The 24,487-nt window shown below is 39.1% G+C and overlaps 1 long non-coding RNA gene across 1 annotated transcript; it reads left to right on the plus strand.

Moving 5' to 3' along the window:
* Positions 1–1,309: 1,309 nt before the first annotated feature.
* Positions 1,310–2,017, plus strand: LOC132148491 (uncharacterized). Its single transcript, XR_009434918.1, has 3 exons — positions 1,310–1,536; positions 1,664–1,771; positions 1,859–2,017. It is a non-coding gene; the product is annotated as an uncharacterized LOC132148491 (long non-coding RNA).
* Positions 2,018–24,487: the final 22,470 nt, after the last annotated feature.

The following is a 24,487-nucleotide window of genomic DNA, read 5'->3' on the forward strand; positions in this document are numbered from 1 at the left end:
TCACTGATACATTTATGTGAGAGACAAGCAGAGTGTGAAGGATAAAGTACATCAGGGTATCAAACAAAGATCCATGCTTGCTCGGATGACCATCAGATCACTATCTGAACTGTAGTTGCAACACACATTATGTCTGAGTAAAAAGTGAAGTCATCAGTGGTGGTTTATGCATGATGCATCACTATTTCAAGCTTCTTTCCCTCTGAGCTGCACTATTTAATTATATACACTCTTTTGATCCTGTTAGGGAAATTCAGTCTCTGCATTTAACCTATCCGTGAATTAGAGACGCACATACACAGCACACAGTGAGGTGGCACAGACTATCTCCTAACCACTTAAAAGCAGTGGTGGACAGTCAGCTGCTGCGGCGCCCGGGGAGCAGTGAAGGGTTTAGTGTCTTGCTCAAGGGAATCTTAGCCGTGGATGTGGACGGGACTGCGATGTTCAACAACTTTCCCCACCAACTTTCACTTTTTACACAACCACTTTCCTCTTGGTCGGCATTCGAACAAGTCGAACGCCCAAGGCACTAACCAGTAGGCCATGGTTGACTTTCCAACCTTTCATGGGATTCTATGAAAATGCCGACTGTCACAGCTCTGGCATGCCATTGTGAGGTTTTAAAATGTAGACCCAATTGGCAAGATCCAGCATTGCTCCCAACTTTGAAAAATTGGGCTCGATCTTTCCAATTTGATGTCTATGGCTATGGCTGAAAGGGTGTGGTTGTTTTAGTTTGCATGGCATTCTAAGGTGGAGAGCTAGTTGACGATAAGATATTACTTAAATATTAAGTATGGCTACATGTTCACATATACATATGTTTTGGTTTACTTGTTGTTGGATTTTTTGGTAATGTTATATAGAAATGCATTCATTTCTTTATTGTTTATCTAGGTAAACAGCTTTCTCTCCAGGGCAGCTCTTGTCACAAAGTACATGACAAAGGCAGGTTGGTATGACACATTACAAACCATACGCTGTGATGAGGTATTTCTGACTTCTAAAATGTCATTTTCCTGTTCTCCTTGCACTAAAGTAATTGTTGTGTTAGGTCGTGTCTAACTGCAATGGTCTTTCTCATGTAAATTGATCCAATCACGCATGCAGATTTATTTTTTTAATCAGGGAGAGAGAATATGCTCACTCAACAGGCCATGGGGTGGAACAGAAAAAAGACAGAGAATCTTCACAAAGTCTTGGCCTGCAGATACATCAAAGTAAGGACATTTCCTAATGGTCCTCTTGCCTGACACAACATACATTTTAACAACAAACAGCAGAGCTGTAGTCCATCCATCTGTAATGAGCTCATTCATCCATTCATTTATAAACTGTAGGTGAAGGAATTTCTTGATCCCGGTATTGGCTGAAAGCTTGCATGATATTTTTTTTTATTTTTGTGTGATTTAAAGATCTCCGAGAGGGCAAAGCTGGAAGTTGCCAGCTTCAGTGATTTCCGCCAGAAGAATAACATCACTGAACAAACAGCAAAGCAGTGGGTGTGTGATGTTCAGCAGTGGGCACTCACAGGTAAATCATGCATAGTGCTCAGACTTTACACAAATACAACTGTTAATTACTTTGTTCAAATATGAACTACATAAGGTGATCAGAATTTTTTAAATGAAACAATTGCTTAATTGTGTTACCTATTTAGAGCCAGGGAGCACAACAGAACAGGGAGCAACAGAGGACCTCAGGGCTGAGATAGAGAGCATCATAGTGGCCCTGCTACGCAAGAAGCAGGACCTCTATCGTCAGCATGGTTGGTTGACTGATATTCAAATGGTACATTGCAAATGCAAACAAACAAAAACTGTTTTCCTGATAGTTTTCTTATTTCACTTTGCAGATAGCAACCAGACAAGACAGAGAAAAAGAAGAAAAATAAGAGAATTAAAAAAAAAAATGAAACAAAAGATCCTGCTGTACAATGCTAGTGCAGAGGACACAATTGACGAGGAGTTGGCCTCAAATTTGACAGAGGACTACATCCTGCCTTGGGAGAGACGTGAGGATGGTATGGTAGTCCTGACATGTTCTCTAAAATGTATGCCTGAACATAAACAAAAAAAAAAATAACAGTGAAGTGCGCACACTGCATACTAGATAGATTTATTAAAAGCACAGCGTTTCGACCATCAGGTCTTAATCAGGTGCAAATGATGCAACATTTGCACCTGATTAAGACCTGATGGTCGAAATGTTGTGCTTTTAATAAATCTATCTAGCATGCAGTGTGCGCACTTCACCGGTGTTTTTTTTTTTTTTTTTTTTTTTTTTTTTTGTTATTTTGATGTCCTGCACCTGAGCCCAATTTTGGTGTTTGGGATGTCCATACCAGTTTTGTAATTTTGGGCTTATAACTTAATCATCATAAATACTAAATAACTTTTTCATATTTCCATCAATTCCCTCTACCTAAAGGTCACTCCTTCAGGCTAAAACGGTCTCTTTTTGACCAAATGATGCTTATTAGACGCCTTGAGGAGGAGCAGAGCATCCTGGTGAAGGAGATGTCTCAACACATCACGTCTCTCCGTAAGGAGATAAAGGGAGTGGAGAAACTGAAAGAGAACATCAGAATGGGCTGTAAGTCAAATTTGGATTTTTTTTTTTTCTCACTAACATATGTATAGTCCCTTTTCTACAGACTGGTACCAGTTCACCTCACCACAACACGACTCTACTCGGTTTGGTTTCAAACATTTCGTTTTCCACTGCATGAAAGTACCATTTCATGTAACTGGTTCTTATAAGTAAACTATCCTAGCATCACCAACGTGGAAAAGATGGTAACAGCAATCACTACAGCAGAACAGATCAAATCAAAAGTATTCTGAATTCATCACAATACACATTTTTGGGGAGATGGCAATATTTACTCTATCAGCGTCCTGTCATGCTAACACTGAGCTGTTGCTGAGGGCATGCTCAGAACGTTAACATTACGATGCTAGCGATAACAATGACCACAGAGCTATCTCCAATATTTACACATCATTGTTGGAACTTCAACAGAAGTGGAACCAAAAGTGCTTGGTACCAGAGTCAAGTGGAGCTGGTACCAGTAGCTATATGCATATGACAATAAAATGGCCTTGAATTCCGTGTTTAAGTTTTCTTGCAACAAATAAACAAGAAATTGAGTAACATCTTTCTGTCATGTGTGGTTCTACATGCTATAATTTTGGAACAATACTTGTAATTCTTATGTTTATGTATGTTACAGATTTTGGTGACATGTCAGAGGATGCTGCAGCTGGTTTGAAAAGTGTCCTCATGCGGAGGTCCTCTGCACTGGAGAGTTTATGCCAACAAGCTGTGAGCACGTATAGTGCTATAGTTGATGACCTCCAGTTACAGGACACAGAATGCAGAACGGACACTGATGATGAATATGACCTTAGTAGTCCAGAGTCAGAAGAAGATTAGAAAGGAGACCATTCTGTTTTGTTTTTTGTTTTGTTTTGTTTTTAAAATCTGTAAACTTTACATTATCTCTCACCCTCCCTAAATCATAACAACTCCTACCCAGAACAGTGCTTGTTCATTCTTCACACATCAGGCAAAAGATACAGAGGCATCACTAGCAGGAACATTATGATTCAGGGATAGTACCTACCCCAGGTTGCGTGGCCCCGCCTTCCTATGCACATCCGCTCGATTATCATCTCCCTACAGTACTAGTTTGGATTTGATTCTGATTCCATTGAGCTGGGCTGAGTTTCCCGATAACGTTGTCTCTTAGCGCGCTACGAAAACTCTTAAGGTATAACTTAACTGAAAAGGTATACCATTTCTAGGCGTGTTCCCCGAACTATGCCTTAGGAAGCTGTTTAAGATATACCTTCTTACGTGCGACGTTACCCGGCTCTGTCCGTGTCGATGGTGCTGAATCTGCTGATATCGATGCCTCGAGAATCAATTATTCTCTCGTGCAGAGGCTGTTTATGTGAGAAAGCGGTGTTCTTTATAAAAGAAGCACTTCAGAAATAGTTGAAATTGCAATTATTAGGGCTCATGGGATATTATAAAAAATAACCCAAACTATAATAGCCTATTATAGCCAAGCCTACATATTTTAAATAGTATCATGTATTGCTGCCATAATAACCATTTCAATTATTTATGTGCTTTCTTCTCTTTCCCATTTTTGTTCGCTGAGGTGGAGCTGTGGTGAAATATTGTTCTTGTAAATACTTTCCAGCATTTCAGTAATAAAAGTTTAAATCTAACGTAGCCTACGGTGCTCGGCAGTGATCAAAAATGATTTAAACAGTGGATTTTGAATCTCTTCTTGTAAACTCGGACATGTGGATTCAGACGGCAATTAAATTAACGTAGGCTACGACCTGTTTGTCAAAAAAACAGTAGGTACTAATTTGGCCAGGGTTTTTTACGCGGGTTGGGTGAGGAAAAAACACTGATATTATGGATTCGTACTATAATAACCGACTTACTGTACGAGACCATGAGAAACAATATTAGCGTCCGAATAGGACTTAACTGACAGTAGCCTATGCTTTCACTGGCCTTTAAAAGTGCTCTTTAATTAAAATAAATGTATAGAATTTTATTATATATAATAATATAATTAAAATTCTATTAACAATCAGTGTAATGACAATTTTATTCTTTGCATGAAAACACTTGAATTAGCCTAATTGAACACTGTCTGGGTGTATTAAAACTTCAGAATTATATTCATATAGACCCACAACAGTGATAAGGTAAAGCTAAGATTGGTCCAGACCAACCTTACGGAAGTATGACTTACAGAAGGTATGCTTAACTAAGAACGTTTCGGGAAACACGTATTAACGATAAGGTACAGCTTAATGTGTAACTTAAGAACGACGTAGCGTTAAGAAGGTTTCGGGAAACCCAGCCCTGGTTGTCTCCGGTGGAAAGGAGTTGTGAACGCTGATTTAGAATGCTATCAGTCAAGGGATGATCCTATCTTTTTAAACTTCAACACCTCCAGCAAGCAATAATTCATCGCTACCGAATGGCCAGACCCAGGCTACCTTTTATTACCAGGCTACCCCCCAGGCTGTCAGACACGTAAATATGCACTAACCCTATGATAATTCAGTTATCAACATTAGGTTTTGTTAAATGTGAAACTATTTTGCACTGCAACTACATGTACTACAATCATGAGTGTGTACACTATATCAATGCAATATCTACTGAATGGATTGGCCCTCTGCATGGACTGTTGGACATGGACTGTTTTATGCATTCTGGACTGTGACTTTTCAACCTCAACTTCAGCACTTAAAGGACAATATGGAGCTCATTAATGCTCTATTGAATTTTCTTGTGTTGGATGTGTGTTGTGGTACATGTGAGCACACAAAGAGAGATTTCTTTCAACCGTGGAAATGGCTACAATAAACTTGAATGTGAATTTGAAAATGTCATAAATTATTTGTGATTGTAATTGAAGTGCATAAAGTACATAATTGCCTAGTAGTCTTCATTGAAAATCTACATTTTACAGTATACTGTCACATAATAAAAACTCTTCAGGATGCTGAAGTGGCACTGGTGAAATACATCAAAATCATTAATTGTCCATGGGACCTGGTGTCACTTGGCAGTATTTAACACGCTGTGATGGACTTGACAGGTTAGAGCTTTGATAAAAAGCCATGAATCTGTTATTCATATATTCAAAACAAATGTATTTAAGCAGGATAGTATTCAAATTAATATGAAAAAAGTGAACCTTTCATTAAGGGTGCTGATAGGTTCAGAGTTGGAAACAGGACAAGATCGTAGCCAGTGTCTGAAAGTATAATAAAGCTGCATGCCAGATGTCCACCACCACTGTTGTCACTCATGGATCCCTATCAGTTTGCTTACAAGGCTGTGGAAAATACCATCAACCTAGCTGTTTACTCTGCTACGAGTCAATTAACACCTATGCATGCATAACTTAGCATAGAACATGATAGATCCTCTCAATCTGTTCTCCAGCCTGCAAGTCATGAGCAGCAATATAGCTCTGTGTCACTTGATACTTGACTATCAGAGGAATATAATTGAATCAATTTTAACAATACGGAAGCATGCCCTCAACACGGATAGGCCACCACAAGGCTGTAAGGAGGCAGTAGGAGCAAAAACTGTATTCTACTGTCGCTGGTGGCTGGTGCCACTCACCTACTGTCCTGTACACTGTCCTGCGCCACTCACTTATTGTCCTGTGCCACTGGTTTATGGTCCCGCACCACTGTCCCGTGAGACTTACAAATTGTTAAAAACCTAACCCTGAACCCTAAACCTAATCCTAGGACAGTGACAAATGACTAGGGACAGTAGGCACATCATACGAGACGGGACATTGGGTGAGTGCCATGTGAGAGTAGGCAAGTGTCACAAAACAGCATGAGTTGTGTAGGACAGTGCATGGGACAGCAAGTCAGTGGCACAGTGCACAGGACAGGTGGCATAAGACAGTTGATGAGTGGCGCAGCACAGGTCACGAGGCAGTGGATCAGTGGTGCAAACTACCAGCAACTATTGCTCCTACTGCTGGAGGAGAAACGACCAAGATCAAGTTTGCAGGTGATACCCCCATCATCAGTCCCATCAGAGATGAGTCTAAGTGCTCCATGGAGGTGAATTGGGATGTAGAATGGAGTACCAACAGCAAATTTCATCTTGAGAAGGATGCCAAAGTCCCAGTTATTATAGTTGACTATCCCATAACCCTGATACTCTCTGATACTCCCCCTGATGTCTCACATCAGACATAATTAATTGAATTGAAATGGGATATTAACATCCCACCTTATGAACAGGCACAGAAAAAAAAAAAACACATTAAACACAACAAACTCTTCTAAAGCCATATATCTTATTCATCACTGCCTGGTATGGAAGGTCTGACAGACAGTCACACTGAATGGAAATGAGAGAGGATTGACACAAAAGTCCCTGTATTTAGAAATAATGTATATATGCATAATTTCCAGTGAATAAAATAAAATTATGAAAGGATATTTAAAGGTCTTCTTGTTGTAACCCCCCTTCCCCCCTAATTAAGTCTAATTTCATTATATATTATTTTGACCCAGCCCTTCCCTGGATACACATCAGCTTAACCACTATCATGCAAGGACAAATTTAATATTTTGGCAGCATTTACACTACCCATGTTAAAGTGTAGATTTGTCTTTGTGTTTTCTATAAAGATGGTCTGCTCAACATCAAGAGAAAAAAGGACATTACACCTGTGACTGAGCAGTAATAACTACCACTATGATGGGGAAACTGATGGGAGTCATGGGACAGGACAGTGAGGACACTGTAGGAAGGATGAATAAGAACCTGGTCACTGTAAAGGATATACACTATTGTCCATGAGGCAGATTCTGTCCATTATGACTGGTATTAGCAAACATCACTATTTAACAAATGAATGGAGGACATAATCCATATTAATCACATCTAGAGTGCATTCACCTCTAGCAACTACTATAGTGTATTATGGTTAGGAATTAATAGGAAGATTCATTGTATACAACAGCCTGCTTTGTCTTAGTAGATTACTGTAGCCTATGACATTTCATCACATGACCTGGAGCATTTTGCTTTGTTGTTTAAAGTTATTGCAATTCAGCAATGACTGACTGTCATTGAGCTGAGCCCCATTTCATACATAACTTGAACCATGTTTGAGAGACAATGAGCCCTATTTTAACGATCTGAAACGCAAGTATCAAACGTGTAATGCAAGTAACTCTGGGATCTTGGGCGCTATTGCTATTATACCAGCGGGACTCTTGCACCCGACGCAAATCTAAAATGTGTTGGTCTGAAGTAGCTACATTATTCATAGGTGTGGTTTGGGCGTAACGTGAAATAAACCAATCAGAGCGACATCTCACATTCCCTTTAAGAGCAGGCGCGCTTGTTCAATTGATTATAACGGCGGATTTGCCAGACGCGCGCCAGGAGCGGTTCACAGCCGAGGAGACCGACGTTCTCGTCAGGGCCGTAAAAGACGTGACTTTGGGGATGGAGAACACACAGGCGTTTAAACAGGCGTATAAAAATTTGGGTAAATGTGTAAGCTAGATTATGCCTATTTTTTCTCATATTCATGGACACAACAATGATTCCCCTTGTATGTGAATATTTTTTTCTTGTAATAATTTATGGTTTTCTAAAAATGAGAACTGCTGCGTCTGTGTGTAGGCTAGATGAGATAAGCAAAGTGTGCGCGTTGTGCACACTCTACATTGATTGCATTGATGCGCAAACGACCACTGATTTTAGAACATGTTTTTTTCCTAGTCAGTGGCGAAATTGTTTTCTAAACCTGCATAATAGAACCAGGGAACGTTCGCACCGAAACACGCCTCCTCTTTGCGCTGAACCGCCCCAGGGAGCGCAAGTTCATTCCCTAATTTACCGACGTGCGTCTGTGGAGGAAAAGTCCACTGTGCGCGGGTGCAAAATAGTAATGATACATGTGTCGGTGACGGTGTACAGTCAATTGCGCTGGGTGCAAGATAGGGCCCCGAGTGTCACTTTCTGTCAACTGCCCACAGCCTGGTTGCAGTGTTCTTTTTTTACCTGGCAAAAGAACCGGGCCCCAAGTTCCCATTTTAGAGAATAAAGTAAACGTTTGCTACTTAACAGCCCAGACTCTTCAGCAATGTAACCATTGGTACCACAATGAAGACGTGTGCAAGGTGTGCAACTTGAAAGGGACTATAGTGTGTACCAGTCTTTGACAGCAAGAGGAAGGAATTAAATGAAAAGTAGTTCCAGTACTGACTAAAGACACAGTAGAAACGATCAACATACAAGAGATTAGAAAAACTAGCATGTGTAATACAAATGGGTCCCCAGTACTATTTACCAACAAGCCCAAATGATGTTAGTATGATGCCTACTAAAGGAAAAGCTTAGTATATTCATTCAAGTCTTCATGTACATCCTAGTATACAAATGACAACAATCTTTGCTAGGTATCACTTACAGTACATGAGTGTGAGTGATGTCTGTTAGACATGACATGGAAAAGCTTAGTAAATACAAATCTTTATTAAATCCATAAAAAACTTAACAAAAATGAACAAATAACATAAAAAACAAAACTTAACATTGTATTTGTGTGTGGGCGTGAGCACCACAGAAATGTTTGTTTTTTTGACAGAAATGTGTGTCTGAACGTTTTCCGAGAGCATGTGAGAAGGACACTTGTGAGGATCAATTAACATATAAGAGCACTGCACTTTTGTGTAGATTTTATGACAGAGCGAGAGAGTGTACGCGTCTGAAAGTATCAATCAGTTTCCCAGGTTGGAGGCCAGGTTTTCCCGCTGAAAAATGACAAGAGATAGGTGGTTAGTGAAAAAGGTATGAATAATGACTTCACATTCAATGCTGTAACGTCTACACTAGTAAACTACACTGCTGTAATACTATTACACAATATTAGAGTATTCAATAGGAGTGATTCTAAGATTAACCATAGGCCTAAAAAAATGAAAATAGCATCTAGAGTTTTCAATAAACAAAGGAAAATATCTAGACAACACCGTTTACAACTGGTAACTGTTTACTCATAACCTAATAAAATTAAGATAGTAGTATAGAGTATACAGTAGATTGCAAAGACTTGAGAGTGAGAGTAGGGTTGGTAACGAATAGTATAGAATATAGAGTATAGAATAAAATTATAAGCATCATGATCACAGGCTACGGCTATAGGTCAATAGATGTTATTCAGCAGTTCCCCTTGAATCTAAATGTCAAAGTACACTTGAGACATGTTTATTTTCCTTTGATTTGTTTTTTGGCTCAATGTCATCTGTCAAACACAGTAGTTCTAACCAACTGGTTTAGTTGCCATGCAACGTGATTTCTTTGAAGTTGCTGGAAGGTTTGTGTTGTGTCAATGTAAAAAATGGGGTATAGTAAGGGTGAAATGTCCAAGCGAGGGTACCATACCATAGATCGCAGGGCATCCAATCATACAGGAGTTCGGTCTTCCCCTGTGGAAGGCAAAAAAAGACATGGAAATGTGCTACATGAAATATTGCACACAGACTTACAATGCAAACTTAAATTGAATGATTTGCAGTGACATTAGGTGATCAGTTTTCAAATAATTTCAGTAATTTAAAATTTATTGTAAGAGGAAAACCCCTTGAGATGTGACATCTAGTTTTCGAGGGGGCCTCTGATGCATGATTGTTTTAGAGCACAAATAAAAATGTGTTTCCCTCCCTACACAAACAATTTCACACTCACTTTTTAATAATCTAAAAAATGTTTGCCTATCTTCCTTTGTGTGCCAGCTTTCTTTAAAATTCCAAAAACCTTATTACATTTTGTTTTACTTATTTGGAAATGAGACATTTGTACCACTCACTCTGAGACATTTTAAATTATACTAAACATAATACTCAATGATAATCATTCACATTAAACCATATGTATTCTTTTGTGACTTTTTGGTGTGTATGAGAGAGAGAATGAAATGTAGATTAGGTGAGACTGCATGAGTGGGAGGTCAAATGTTAATTTCCAGCAAGATCCTTTGTCTTATTGAGCAGTGGTCGTTCTTCAACCAGTTTTTCAATTTTTTTTGTCTTACACGATTAAAGATAATAGGAACATGAATATTCCCCAGAACAACACCAATCAGGTCCATATTCTGATTACTTGCAAGCAATAGTCTGTCAGGATAGCAACCATCATATAGTTAACAGGGAAGAGGGTTCCCACCCTTTCTAAGCATCAAATTTAAGGACCTTTCAAGGATAATTCTACACTTTTAAAATGAAAATGTTTAGAGACATAGAGACAAGGCGTAATCTTATCGAAGTGACAACAAAGAAGTCTCTGGTGATACAATTGGCACTATTGCTATGGACATGCATTCGAAATTTAGCAATAGGACACACTCCACTGTGACTACAGGAGATTCAGTGGTTAGCTTTGCTGACATCTAAGCAGATGATGCGGGTCCCACCAATTATGGTTCGCTTTAGTTTAATTTATGATGCTGAGTAACTTATCACTTATCCCGCTGGGGTACCTGGGCCTTGAGTAGTGTGCCCAAGAAGGCAGTTTTAGGGCGGGCTGAAAGAGAAAACGGTGCATTCCAGCGCGTAACATACATCACGACCAAGCAGTAGCGATTGGTTGAAGCAGAAAGTATCTACCTACCGGGAAGCAAATATCCCAATGGATAGGTTCCAGGCGCTTTGCACAAAGTGAAATAATGTGAAAGCGTTTGGTGCATCAGGCTAAGAATGGACATCATAAGATGGTCAAACCACCAACTAAACCATCAAATCTCATGCAAAAACATGAACTGGTAAAAAAAATGGCTGATCAAACCAGCTTCAAAACATGCTTAGGCTAGCCAAGATGTATTTTCTGTAGGGAAGGCATCATATCAGATAACACAATCTAACTACCTCTCCAATCCTACCTTTCTCTGCCTTGTCCGGATTATGCCACGGTATGGGTGCACATCCCGATTGTTGTGGGGGCAATCTTTCTGTTTTGTTCTCACTGTACAACATAAGTACATAGAGTAGTGAATGATAAATGATAATCCAAATGCAAATGTAGCCTTGAAAAATACTTGATACTTGAAAAACTTTACGTATCTACAACATGAAGACTGCATACAATTCATAAGGAAATTAATTAAACCAATAATATTAGGAAGACCTGCACAACAAATCAATTCATACTCTGTGTTGATAAGGTAAAAAAGAGCAGAATATTAGATGTCAGATTTTAATTCACCTTTCTTTCTCTGATTTTGTCTTGTCCCTATATAAACAAATAGACTTGGTTCAGTACAGTACAGATATTTGAAGCTTAAGCATATTCTTTCAAAGATAAAGAACAGAAATAAAGCTGAAGAGCTTAAGACCTTGTGCTGTAGGAGGTTGGTTAAAATCCTGTTCCTGATCAGCCATAGTCCCAGCCCCCTGGTCCATGCATATGGTGGCTACTGAATCTGAGGATGAGTGGAGAGATAGTGTTGTCTATCATAATATACAATTAAGTCATAACAGAGATCTGAGAAAAAAGAGCTTAAAGCGATACTCCAGAGTACATCCAATCATAGCCCTGTTGTTTAAGCTTCCCAAGTGCTGTTGGTAGGAAGAAGAATGTGATAATTTGGTACAACATAGACCACATAGAAAACCATCTGTTTACGCTAATACAATGACACTATGAGCTCACTTTCAGTTTATTTTCTCATGGTACCATTCAGAGTAAACTTCCTGTTCTCTGTTTGGTCTATGTTGTACCAAATTCTCTCGTTCTTGTTCCTACTGACAACATACAGTGAGCTAAAATAACAGGGCTATGGTTGGAGGTTCTCTGGACACTGTAACACCTTGTCCTGTAGGAGGAGGACTAAGATTCAATTCTGGACCATCCTCAGTTTCAGCCCCCAGGTCCAAATTCATGCTGGCTGTCAAATCTGAGGATGAGAATGAGCGGAAAGAAGATGTTGTCTCTCAAAAGTGTATACACAGATTACATAATATATAGTACAATTAGGGGCTGTATTCACAAAGAATCTTAGGGATGAAAGTATCTCAACATTTTTGGAGAAAATTTAGTGCTAAAATTTGCCTTAGGGAGGAAATTTTAACGTCATTTAGGAATTCTCTTTGTGCTAAAATTAAATTCTTTGTGAATACGGCCCCAGGTCAAAATAGAGATTTGCTGCCAAAGGACATCTCACAAGGATGTAAAGAACAGAAATAAAGCTGAAGAGCTTAAGACCTTGTGCTGTAGGAGGTTGGTTAAAATCCTGTTCCTGATCAGCCATAGTCCCAGCCCCCTGGTCCATGCATATGGTGGCTACTGAATCTGAGGATGAGTGGAGAGATAGTGTTGTCTATCATAATATACAATTAAGTCATAACAGAGATCTGAGAAAAAAGAGCTTAAAGCGATACTCCAGAGTACATCCAATCATAGCCCTGTTGTTTAAGCTTCCCAAGTGCTGTTGGTAGGAAAAAGAATGTGATAATTTGGTACAACATAGACCACATAGAAAACCATCTGTTTACGCTAATACAATGACACTATGAGCTCACTTTCAGTTTATTTTCACATGGTACCATTCAGAGTAAACTTCCTGTTCTCTATTTGCTCTATGTTGTACCAAATTCTCTCGTTCTTGTTCCTACTGACAACATACAGTGAGCTAAAATAGCAGGGCTATGGTTGGAGGTTAGCCTGGGAAAACCCAGACAAACTTCCCGGCAAATTTAGATTTGCTCTGCAAGTAGTCTGGCAAAGAGCTCATTCAAGCCCATTTGTAATTCGTCAAATCGAGGCACCAATCAGAAACATTGAGGTGTGCTTTACACGATGACGATCACTCTGATTGGTTTTAGGTCTAGCCTATCCAATTGCGCCCAGAGGCATTTGAGCGACCTCCGTTGGTGAAGTGCACCAACTTTTAAATGCATTATTATATTCAAATTGCAAACACATGAGGACAGTCTCCATGAAAGACCCACTGGCAGATGAACGTGCTGCTACATTTCTCTCAGAAACGGTAGGAAATTAAATTAGATTTAATAGAGGATTTTAACTGTGACGAGATGATTGACAGGGCAGTTTACGTGACAGGACGCACGTGACAGATCCGTCCGATAAAGATGAAGTAGTATGTCCCAAAGCTTGCCTACTTTTTTCTACACATTCAAAAGTAAATACCTTTCCTTCACAAAAATAGTACATACTTTTATGGCTAGTGTAACTTAGGCGAATTGGGACGCAGCATATGGCTTTACACATGACGATCGCTCTGATTGGTTTTAGGTCTATCCAATCACGCCCAGAGGCATTTGAGCGCATCCGTTGGTGATGCCCCTTTGAAAATGAGTTATTAATGAAGCTTTGCCAGACCAAAACTCAGTTACTACTGAGAATGGTCTGGTTTTAACCAGGCTAGTTGGAGGTACTCTGGACACTGTAACACCTTGTCCTGTAGGAGGAGGGCTAAGATTCAATTCTGGACCATCCTCAGTTTCAGCCCCCCGGTCCAAATTCATGCTGGCTGTCAAATCTGAGGATGAGAATGAGTGGAAAGAAGATGTTGTCTCTCAAAAGTGTATACACAGATTACATAATATATAGTACAATTAGGGGCTGTATTCACAAAGAATCTTAGGGATGAAAGTATCTCAACATTTTAGGGGAAAATTTAGCGCTAAAATTTGCCTTAGTGAGTAAATTTTAACGTCATTTAGGAATTCTCTTTGTGCTAAAATTAAATTCTTTGTGAATACGGCCCCAGGTCAAAATAGAGATTTGCTGCTAAAGGACATCTCACAAGGATGTAAAGAACAGAAATAAAGCTAAAGAGCTTAAGACCTTGTGCTGTAGGAGGTTGGTTAAAATCCTGTTCCTGATCAGCCATAGTCCCAGCCCCCTGGTCCATGCATATGGTGGCTACTGAATCTGAGGATGAGTGGAGAGATAGCATTGTGCCTCATAAAAGTTTAGTTAGGTGCAGTGAAAAGACATCTGCTGCTAAAGCACATTCTCACAAAAATCTCAAGGAGAACACAAAGCGAAGGCACCAAATCTGGGCCAAACGCACCTTGTACTCCTGTTGATGGGTTGGCTATTGTCTCAAAATGCAGAGTGACAGTAGCCTCCTCAGACTCATGGCTACTGTCTGTTGCCTGGTTTGTATTTGCTAGAAGAGTACAAATACAAAAACATTTACAATATGCAATTAGGTCAAAATGTGAAAGCTAAGGCAAAATAAAACAACACCCACAAGCCTCAGATACTCAGAGAAGCAAAGTTGCCCTTACTATTTCCAGTAATTACTCAACACCATCTACCCCTACATACATAATAATCTAAAAAAAATACACAGATAAATTGTATAGTATACAAATATAATCTTACCTTCAACCATCATTTTAAAAATCTCATGTATGTTTTGCACACACGTCTGTGCATTCTTGCCCAACACCAGATCTTTAGGCAAGATCATTTTGGCCTTCTTGTGTGGATATTCCAGAAGGAGCAAAGGCCTCCAGCCGACTGAGTGCAGCTTCTCTATCTAAAGATGGAAAAAAACAAAAAACAAAAAAAAACAATTACAAGTACTTTGGTGTGGGTGTATATGGATCTTTGTCTTCTTATCAGAATATCACAAAGCTGGGACACAAATGCAGGTCAACACGAAATACTTAGGGTCAAGGCATACTTTTGGAACATTACAAGGAATAGTTGTATTCAAGATCCCAGAAGATCCCAGAAGCCCTTTGCATGGCTGACTAAACAAGCTTGTTCGACTTGGCTGGCTGGCTAGGTGGGTGGGACTTTTTTCGTTGGGCAAAAGTGATATTGCTGAATTTGCATGGGCTTTTGCCCAACAAGTCTCACCCACTTAGCCAGCCAGCCAGCCAAGTCGAACAAGCCCTGCCAGATCTTCTGTGATCTTAAATGCAGCTAGTATATTGACAAATCACAATGACAGAGCAGTGGACAAAGGAAACCCAAGCACATGACAAAACTACAAGACAAGAACAAAAGACCAAAATAGTAAGAGTATGCACATGCATGTGTCGTGTTCATCCTTCATAAACGTGTAAGTTAGCCTGGATGCCAGCCGAACTTAGCCCGGTCCACAACATTTTTAGGTTGGGAAGTTCGGTCTGGACTCGATCCGTTGAGGAGCTATTATGCTCGAACAAAAATTGTTCTGACCAATCAAATGGTCAGGGCGGGCTTTATACGATGATGGACAGATGAGCAACGTAATCATCCACGTCATCTAAGAGCGCTTGGGTTGAATTCGTTTACAACAAAGATGACTGCCTCTGAAGAATTGTTATTTCACGAGTTCACACTTACAAATAAGTCAGATAGAATAAATGCATGTTTGGCATGCTGTCCGAGGAGAGGTTCCGGGCTCGGTATTCGGCCCGAACCCAAAGTACTCCCCCCGTATTCCAGGCTGTGGAAGAACAAACCGAGAGTGAGTGGAGGCATGCTGAAAAATGTCAAGGAATGTTAGGTGAGTTGACTGAGTGAATAAATATATGCTTCCTCTCATGCTGATAGTGTAGACCGTAGACGGTCATTGTTTGATGACAAGTTGATTGGATTGATTATTTGAACGTACTCCTCTCGAACTTTGTTTATAAAACATTATGTGTAGATTCCGCCATCGCGACAGTTATAGATGATATCGACAGCGCATTCGTTTTAAAAAAGAGGAACAGAGAACCACGATCAAGGCATTTGTAGATCAGAAACATGAATGAAAAACATACGTCACTTACTCCGTTGCTCTGATTGGTTGTAGGCAGAGCCGTTGACTATCCAATTGAGTGGAGAGGCATTTTCCTTCCTGGTTCAGTTGAAACGCCCCATAATCAAAGCTCAGTGGAGCAGTATCAGACTCTGAGTATGACGACGTCAGGCAAGTAGCCTGTAGCAATGTAAGTAGCAATGTCGCTTCATATCAAGAACAGTGTTAGTAGTATTACTTTTGGTGAAAACTAAATGCCATTTCGTATGAAATGCAGTCTCACTCACTAACAAGGTCAGATGGTAGCACCATTAGATTTCAGTCTGATATCTAATGCACCTGTGTCTTATTGGCCAAGTTCAGTTCACGTGTCAAATAGCTCACAAAATGTGATGTCAACAGAGCGCCATGTGCTTACATACTGGTGCTTGTTGTGCAAAGGGGAAAGTCAAATGTTCTTCATATGAAGAGCACTGTGAAACATCTTACAGTACTGCAGTGCAGGCTATGACCAAAGTGATCCTGAGAGTCTTTGGTCTGTTTGCAATGTTTTTCAATGACAGTAGAGTAGTTAAGATGCTGAAACTGTTTGAATAAATAGCCCACATAAAGATGTTAATGCATTATCTTGTCTAAGAATCAGAAAGTCCCCTCAAGTACCCCAAATAACTGGACTATGGTGACATAGAACAACAAAAGTTACTTACCAAAATGACGGCATCGTCCCATAAGTGTGAGGTCACCTGGTTTTTTTTAGTGTTGGCAACCCATGTCTTTTTTTTTTGCTCAAATTTTTCAATCTTTTTTTTTAGGCGCACATTTTTAGGCTGTGGGGCCTTGCAAATAGGGCACATTTTGAAGCCATTAAAAATTTTATTGTTGCATGCTGTGCAGGTCTTCTTGAGCCCTCCACTTTTTGACATGTTTTGATTCTGTAAACCAGACAGAAGGCATAATGTCTGTTACCATTGTAGAAAACTACAAATTCCTTTATAGTCCAGTAATTTTAAGCCAAAATGGGGGTCAACCTTGAACAAATTGCAACAGAAGCAAACTCAACTGATTTTGTATCCTCAATATGTCCTGAGTAAGGAAAAAAACCCCGAAGAATCCCATTAGGGGAAAGTTTAGAAAAAGACCCAAATATACCCTATTCATACGCCTATGCATTTTTTTTCTCATGTGAATAGGGTAACATTTTTAACCTTTAGATATCACCATGAAAATTACTGAGTTGATTACTTATATCAAGACAAACAAAAAATGTGTTAGAAGTTTTTATTATTGTTTGTTAACATGGACAAACGGTGCATAATCTAATTACATATGTGCTAATTTGCATAAATAGCAACAGATCTAAACATTGGGTATAGTTATAGGTGAAAATGTCTTGTTGGATCTTGTTGACATATAACAGTAAAATACTTAATGTTAAGGTCTGAATGGAACCCATTTAGGCTACCCATGAGCATTAATACATAGAGGCAGGAAGAAGTACTTTAGAAACCAGCCTTTATTAATTATTATTGCAGAGATGGGGTTTGGGGCTGGGTCCGTGGGACTGTTTCTGGGGATTCACTTTTTATTTTACTTACCTTTTGTCTTCTGCATTCTCCTTACCATTGTCTCCTGTTCTTCCCTCAGACTCGTCCCCCAGAAACAATCCCCCAAACCCAATCTCTTAAAAATTAATAAAGGCTGGTTTCTAAAGTACTTCTTCCTGCCTCTATGTATTAATGTTCATGGGTAGCCTAAATGGGTTCCATTCAGACCTTAACATTAAGTATTTTACTGTTTTAAGTCAACAAGATTCAACAAGACATTTTCACCTGGCTTCACCCAATGTTTAGATATATTGTGGTATTTATGCAAATTAGCACATACAGGCCTTCGTAATTAGATTATGCACCGTTTGTCCATGTTAACAAACAATTAAAAAAAACTAATACATTTAATACATTTTTTGTTTGTCTTGATTTAAGTAATCAACTCAGTAATTCCCATGGTGATATCTAAAGGTTAAAAATTCTACTCTATTCACGTGAGAGAAAGAATGAATAGGCGTATGAATAGGGTATATTTGGGTCTTTTTCGAAACTTTCCCCTAATGGGATTCTTCGGGACTTTTTTTCCCTTACTCAGGACATATTGAGGATACAAAATCAGTTGAGTTTGCTTTTGTTGCAATTTGTTCAACCTTTTTTCATAAAATGACTGGACTATTTTAAGACATTTTAACTAAAAGTTTTAATTTCTGCCCGTTGAGAAACCATTTCATCCTAACCAATAAACATGTGTTTTACAATCCACTTTTGAAACAGTAACGTTAGCCAAAGTTTGCATTATTGCAATTGCAGTGCGGGAATAAACAATAAAGGTGATGTAAATAAATACGTAACGCAGGCTTGATATACATACCGATCTGTAGAGGTGATCCTCGCAATGGCTGTAAAAACCGCGAAATTCTAGGATGCGCGTACGGAAGTGTGACGTGTCGCCGTCATGGCAACAGACTCATCTGATTTAACATTCATTTATTATTAATCTTTATCGTGTTTTGTTGTTTGTATATGCCTATCTGTCAATTCCGTGAACAGTAAAAAAAAAATAATAATAATAATAATAATAGTAAATTAGTCCAAATAGTATTTAAACTAAGGCTAAGGGGTGGCTGATGGGTGGAGAGGTGGGGAGTTTGATTGATCAAGCCTGCCTCTAGTGATCCGGTTATCCGTGTGTCCACCACGGAATAATCCGTGGTGCCATCACAGAATTTCACAATATGCAAAGGGCTATACAAAACTGATCAGGGGGGGATAAGAGGTTCACAGTTTAATTGGGCTACATTGCATCGCAAACACAGACAACTTGAATAGCCTACTTAAAGTGTCAAAATCAGCAATAGGCAATATCGTCCAGTGAAGGTGAAACAATCTACTGAATATTCCGTGGTACCGTCACGGAATGAGGTGACCAGAAGCTATCATAGCGATTAAACGACGACAGAACAGTGCAATATCAAGTTAAAATCCCTTTGAGACTAAACATTTAAACTGAAGTACTTTAAGTAAACTCAGAATATTTAAAGCCATACGTTTCCAAATTATAAAACGACGTCAATTGGGGGAGCGCAAGTGATCCGGTTATCCGTGTGTCCACCACGGAAGAATCCGTGGTGCCATCACAGAATTTCACAATATGCAAAAGGCTATACAAACTGATCAGGGGGGATAAGAGGTTCACAGTTTAATTGGGCTACATTGCATCGCAAACTTGAATAGCCTACTTAATGTGTCAAAATCAGCAATAGGCAATATCGTCCAGTGAAGGTGAAACAATCTACTGAATATTCCGTGGTACCGTCACGGAACGTGGTGACCAGAAGTCATCATAGCGATTAAACAATGCAATATCAAGTTAAAATCCCTTTAAAACTAAACATTTCAAGTGAAGTACTTTAAGTAAACTCGGAATATTTAAAGCCATACGTTTCCAAATTATAAAACGACGTCAATTGGGGGAGCGCAAGTGATCCGGTTATCCGTGTGTCCACCACGGAAGAATCCGTGGTGCCATCACAGAATTTCACAATATGCAAAAGGCTATACAAACTGATCAGGGGGGATAAGAGGTTCACAGTTTAATTGGGCTACATTGCATCGCAAACACAGACAACTTGAATAGCCTACTTAAAGTGTCAAAATCAGCAATAGGCAATATCGTCCAGTGAAGGTGAAACAATCTACTGCATATTCCGTGGTACCGTCACGGAACAGGGTGACCAGAAGTTATCCTAGCGATCAAACGACGACAGAACAATGCAATATCAAGTTAAAATCACTTTAAAACCAAATATTTAAAGTGAAGTACTTTAAGTAAACTCAGAATATTTAAAGCGATACGTTTCCAAATTATAAAACGACGTCAACCGGGGGAGCGCAGTTGTTGGAACAGGGAATCCGTGTGTGGACCACGGATGCTGCCTGTCATTGACTTACATAGGGATCACTTCCATGGGCACATCACGGAATTTTCGGCGATTCCGTGAAACTGTCACGGATTTTGAGTTAAGGGGCCGTGTTCATTTCACGGAATTCTGTGAGACCAGGTTGGTATCTCTCTATTAGTTTTATTGGATCTTAGTGCTGCGTTTGACACAATTGACCACAACATTCTTTTGCATAGACTTGAATACTTTGTTGGCATCAGTGGAAGTGCATTAGCATGGTTTAAATCGTACTTATATGACCGCCATCAGTTCGTAGCAGTGAATGAAGATGTATCCTATCGATCACAAGTGCAGTATGGAGTACCTCAAGGCTCAGTACTAGGGCCGCTACTCTTCACGCTTTATATGTTACCCTTGGGAGATATCATCAGGAAACATGGTGTTAGCTTTCACTGTTATGCTGATGATACTCAGCTCTATATTTCTTCGCAGCCCGGTGAAACACACCAATTTGAAAAACTAATGGATTGCATAGTCGATATAAAAAACTGGATGACGAGTAATTTCTTACTGCTAAATTCTGAAAAAACAGAGGTGTTAATTATAGGACCTAAAAACTCTGCTTGTAATAACCTGGAACACTGTCTAAGACTTGATGGTTGCTCTGTCAATTCTTCATCATCAGTTAGGAACCTAGGTGTGCTACTTGATCGCAATCTTTCCTTAGAAAGCCACGTTTCTAGCATTTGTAAAACTGCATTTTTCCATCTCAAAAATATATCTAAATTACGGCCTATGCTCTCAATGTCAAATGCAGAAATGTTAATCCATGCATTTATGACCTCAAGGTTAGATTATTGTAATGCTTTATTGGGTGGTTGTTCTGCACGCTTAGTAAACAAACTACAGCTAGTCCAAAATGCAGCAGCAAGAGTTCTTACTAGAACCAGGAAGTATGACCATATTAGCCCGGTCCTGTCAACACTGCACTGGCTCCCTATCAAGCATCGCATAGATTTTAAAATATTGCTTATTACTTATAAAGCCCTGAATGGTTTAGCACCTAAGTATTTGAATGAGCTCCTTTTACATTATAATCCTCTACGTCCGCTACGTTCTCAAAACTCGGGCAATTTGATAATACCTAGAATATCAAAATCAACTGCAGGCGGCAGATCCTTTTCCTATTTGGCGCCCAAACTCTGGAATAACCTACCTAACATTGTTCGGGAGGCAGACACACTCTTGCAGTTTAAATCTAGATTAAAGACCCATCTCTTTAACCTGGCATACACATAACATACTAATATGCTTTTATTATCCAAATCCGTTAAAGGATTTTTAGGCTGAATTAATTAGGTAAACCGGAACCGGAAACACTTCCCATAACAACCTATGTACTTGCTACATCATTAGAAGAATGGCATCTACGCTAATATTTGTCTGTTTCTCTCTTGTTCCGAGGTCACCGTGGCCACCAGATCCAGTCTGTGTCCAGATCAGAGGGTCACTGCAGTCACCCGGATCCAGTACGTATCCAGACCAGATGGTGGATCAGCACCTAGAAAGGACCTCTACATCCCTGAAAGACAGCGGAGACCAGGACAACTAGAGCCCCAGATACAGATCCCCTGTAAAGACCTTGTCTCAGAGGAGCACCAGGACAAGACCACAGGAAACAGATGATTCTTCTGCACAATCTGACTTTGCTGCAGCCTGGAATTGAACTACTGGTTTCGTCTGGTCAGAGGAGAACTGGCCCCCCAACTGAGCCTGGTTTCTCCCAAGGTTTTTTTCTCCATTCTGTCACCGATGGAGTTTCGGTTCCTTGCCGCTGTCGCCTCTGGCTTTCTTAGTTGGGGACACTTCATCTACAGCGATATCGTTGACTTGATTGCAAATAAATGCACAGACACTATTTAACTGAACAGAGATGACATAACTGAATCCAATGATGAACTGCCTTTAACTCTCATTTTTGCATTATTGACACTGTTTTCCTAATGAATGTTGTTCAGTTGCTTTGACGCAATGTATTTTGTTTAAAGCGCTATATAAATAAAGGTGACATTGACATTGACATATTAAATAATGATCCGTGAAGCATTAGATAATGTTTGTTCATGATTTATAATTGAAAGTTATTATAAAGTGTTACCAAGATGGTATCTTAACTGTATCACACCTGCACCATTTTAATTCTCTTTCTTTCAATTTTATCCTCTTTTAGCGAAAGCAAAGAATATCAAAAGTAGTCATTCTTTCCATTGAGAATACACAAAACCTTAAATTAAACACCAAGTGGATGAATTGTGGATGAATTGACATTGTGGATGAATTGGCAGAGAGAAAGGCCAGGAGAATTACATCGAACTAATTACAACTAAAATGAGTGAATACTCCTAATTCACACCACCCCTCAACCCTCTTTTTGTGTTTTTGGGCCGCTGTGCCAAGAGTGTGGTTGCATTAAGTAATTTAGTAAATCTGGCAGCATTTAGTGCCATAATATTTTTTAGAATAAGTCAAAATTATGAGATATAGAAAGATGTGTTATATTGCTATAATAACATATTTAATCAATGTGAAAATTCCACCTATTCACGGAAAAAAGGGGCTGTGGGAGTTAACTGACTTATTTATGAAAATAATAAAACAATGTTGGCAAAATTACATTGTTGGTGTTTCTGAGGTAAATCTTATCTTATAAATGTTATGACTGTTCACGGGCTATTTATTGACTATTTTCAAGACACTGATTGTTTGACCGATTAGCCTACATGAGATGTTCATTTAAGTTCAGATTTTTTTTAAATGAGGGGTGTTGATCTTCATGTGCACACTTGCGAAACAAGGGGACATGGGAAGAGTGAAGCATGTCTGAGCTGAGCCGGCATGATATCACTCGAGCCTGGTGTCAAAGACGCGCACTGCTCCACTGTTTCTTTCTCTTTTGAGAGAAAGAAGGCAATCCGTGAGCCTCACACTTCTTTCTCTGCCGGGACTTTTCTAAGGCAACGAGCAGCAATCTGAGCTTCTTCCTTCTTCTTCTTCTTCTTCGGCTGGAGAGACAGTACAGTAGGGAAATAGTGGAATTCCGGATTTGGACAGCAATGAAATTACAGACTGTAAATGTTTAAAATAGTTTATGTCCCCATGAGAAAACATTATCATCTGAATCAGGCTCATGCCAATGTTTCTGTTATCGGATTCCACAATCTTTTAGCAATGTCTTTTGTGTTTGTTTGCATCTCTATACTTTTATACAGATTTCATACAGAAATGTGATGTATTCACATATATGTAAAAACACTGTTAAATATATTGAAATATATTTTGAAAATATATTTAAAAAATGCATAGAACATGCATAGAACATAAAGATCATGCCACCTCACCCTGGACTCCATTTCCCATAATTCTTTGCCAGGACTCATTATCAATTGCAATCAACTGTCTCTCATCACCTAATCAGTCTCACACTATAAAGGTTGCACACATCCACACACACTTGGCTGATTATTGTTTAGCCTGTAACACGTTTCTTGTATCCGTCTTTCCTTGCTTTGCCTTGGCTTCTTGATTTATGACCTTTGACTGCTTATCTGATTCCTCTTTTTGTCTTGCCCTTGGTTGTACCTGTTTGCAAGGTTGACCTTTACCTGTTTATGGATTTCTCTTTGTCTTTGCTTGGGATATTGTTGTTTGCTGGTACTGGACCCTGCCTGTCTGACCACATTTACAAATAAAGCCTGCATTTGGATCCTCAACTTTGTTGTCATGCCTTCCACATATCAGCTATGTCATAGCATAGTGTAGTATCCTGTTGTGTGTATATATATGAATCTTCATCAATAAATAACCAACTTTGTCTGATCAGAATTTACCGTTTTGCTATAACAAATGTGTTTTCGAAACACAGAGTTATGAGAAAAAATGTTTAGAGTCAAGAGCCCAAACACTTATCTCCAAAATAGTGACTTCAAACTTTATCTAAACCTCAGTTAATGCTTAATAAGAAGATTAGTTTAAGAAATAAAATAAAGTCAGACTGGATTGTAATAAGTGAAGATGGATACAAATACAGTAACTGTTTCTGTATAAAAATTGTGAATTACTGTAAATTGTTATTAATGTCATACGTAAAAAACAGCTGAGTAGTAAATTTAGAGAGAGTTTTAACTACAACTACAATTTAAAATAGAAAAAAAACAACCTGAAAAACAAACAAACAA

The sequence above is a fragment of the Carassius carassius genome, chromosome 9 (genome assembly GCF_963082965.1).
Source record: "Carassius carassius chromosome 9, fCarCar2.1, whole genome shotgun sequence".
Classification (NCBI taxonomy): domain Eukaryota; kingdom Metazoa; phylum Chordata; class Actinopteri; order Cypriniformes; family Cyprinidae; genus Carassius; species Carassius carassius.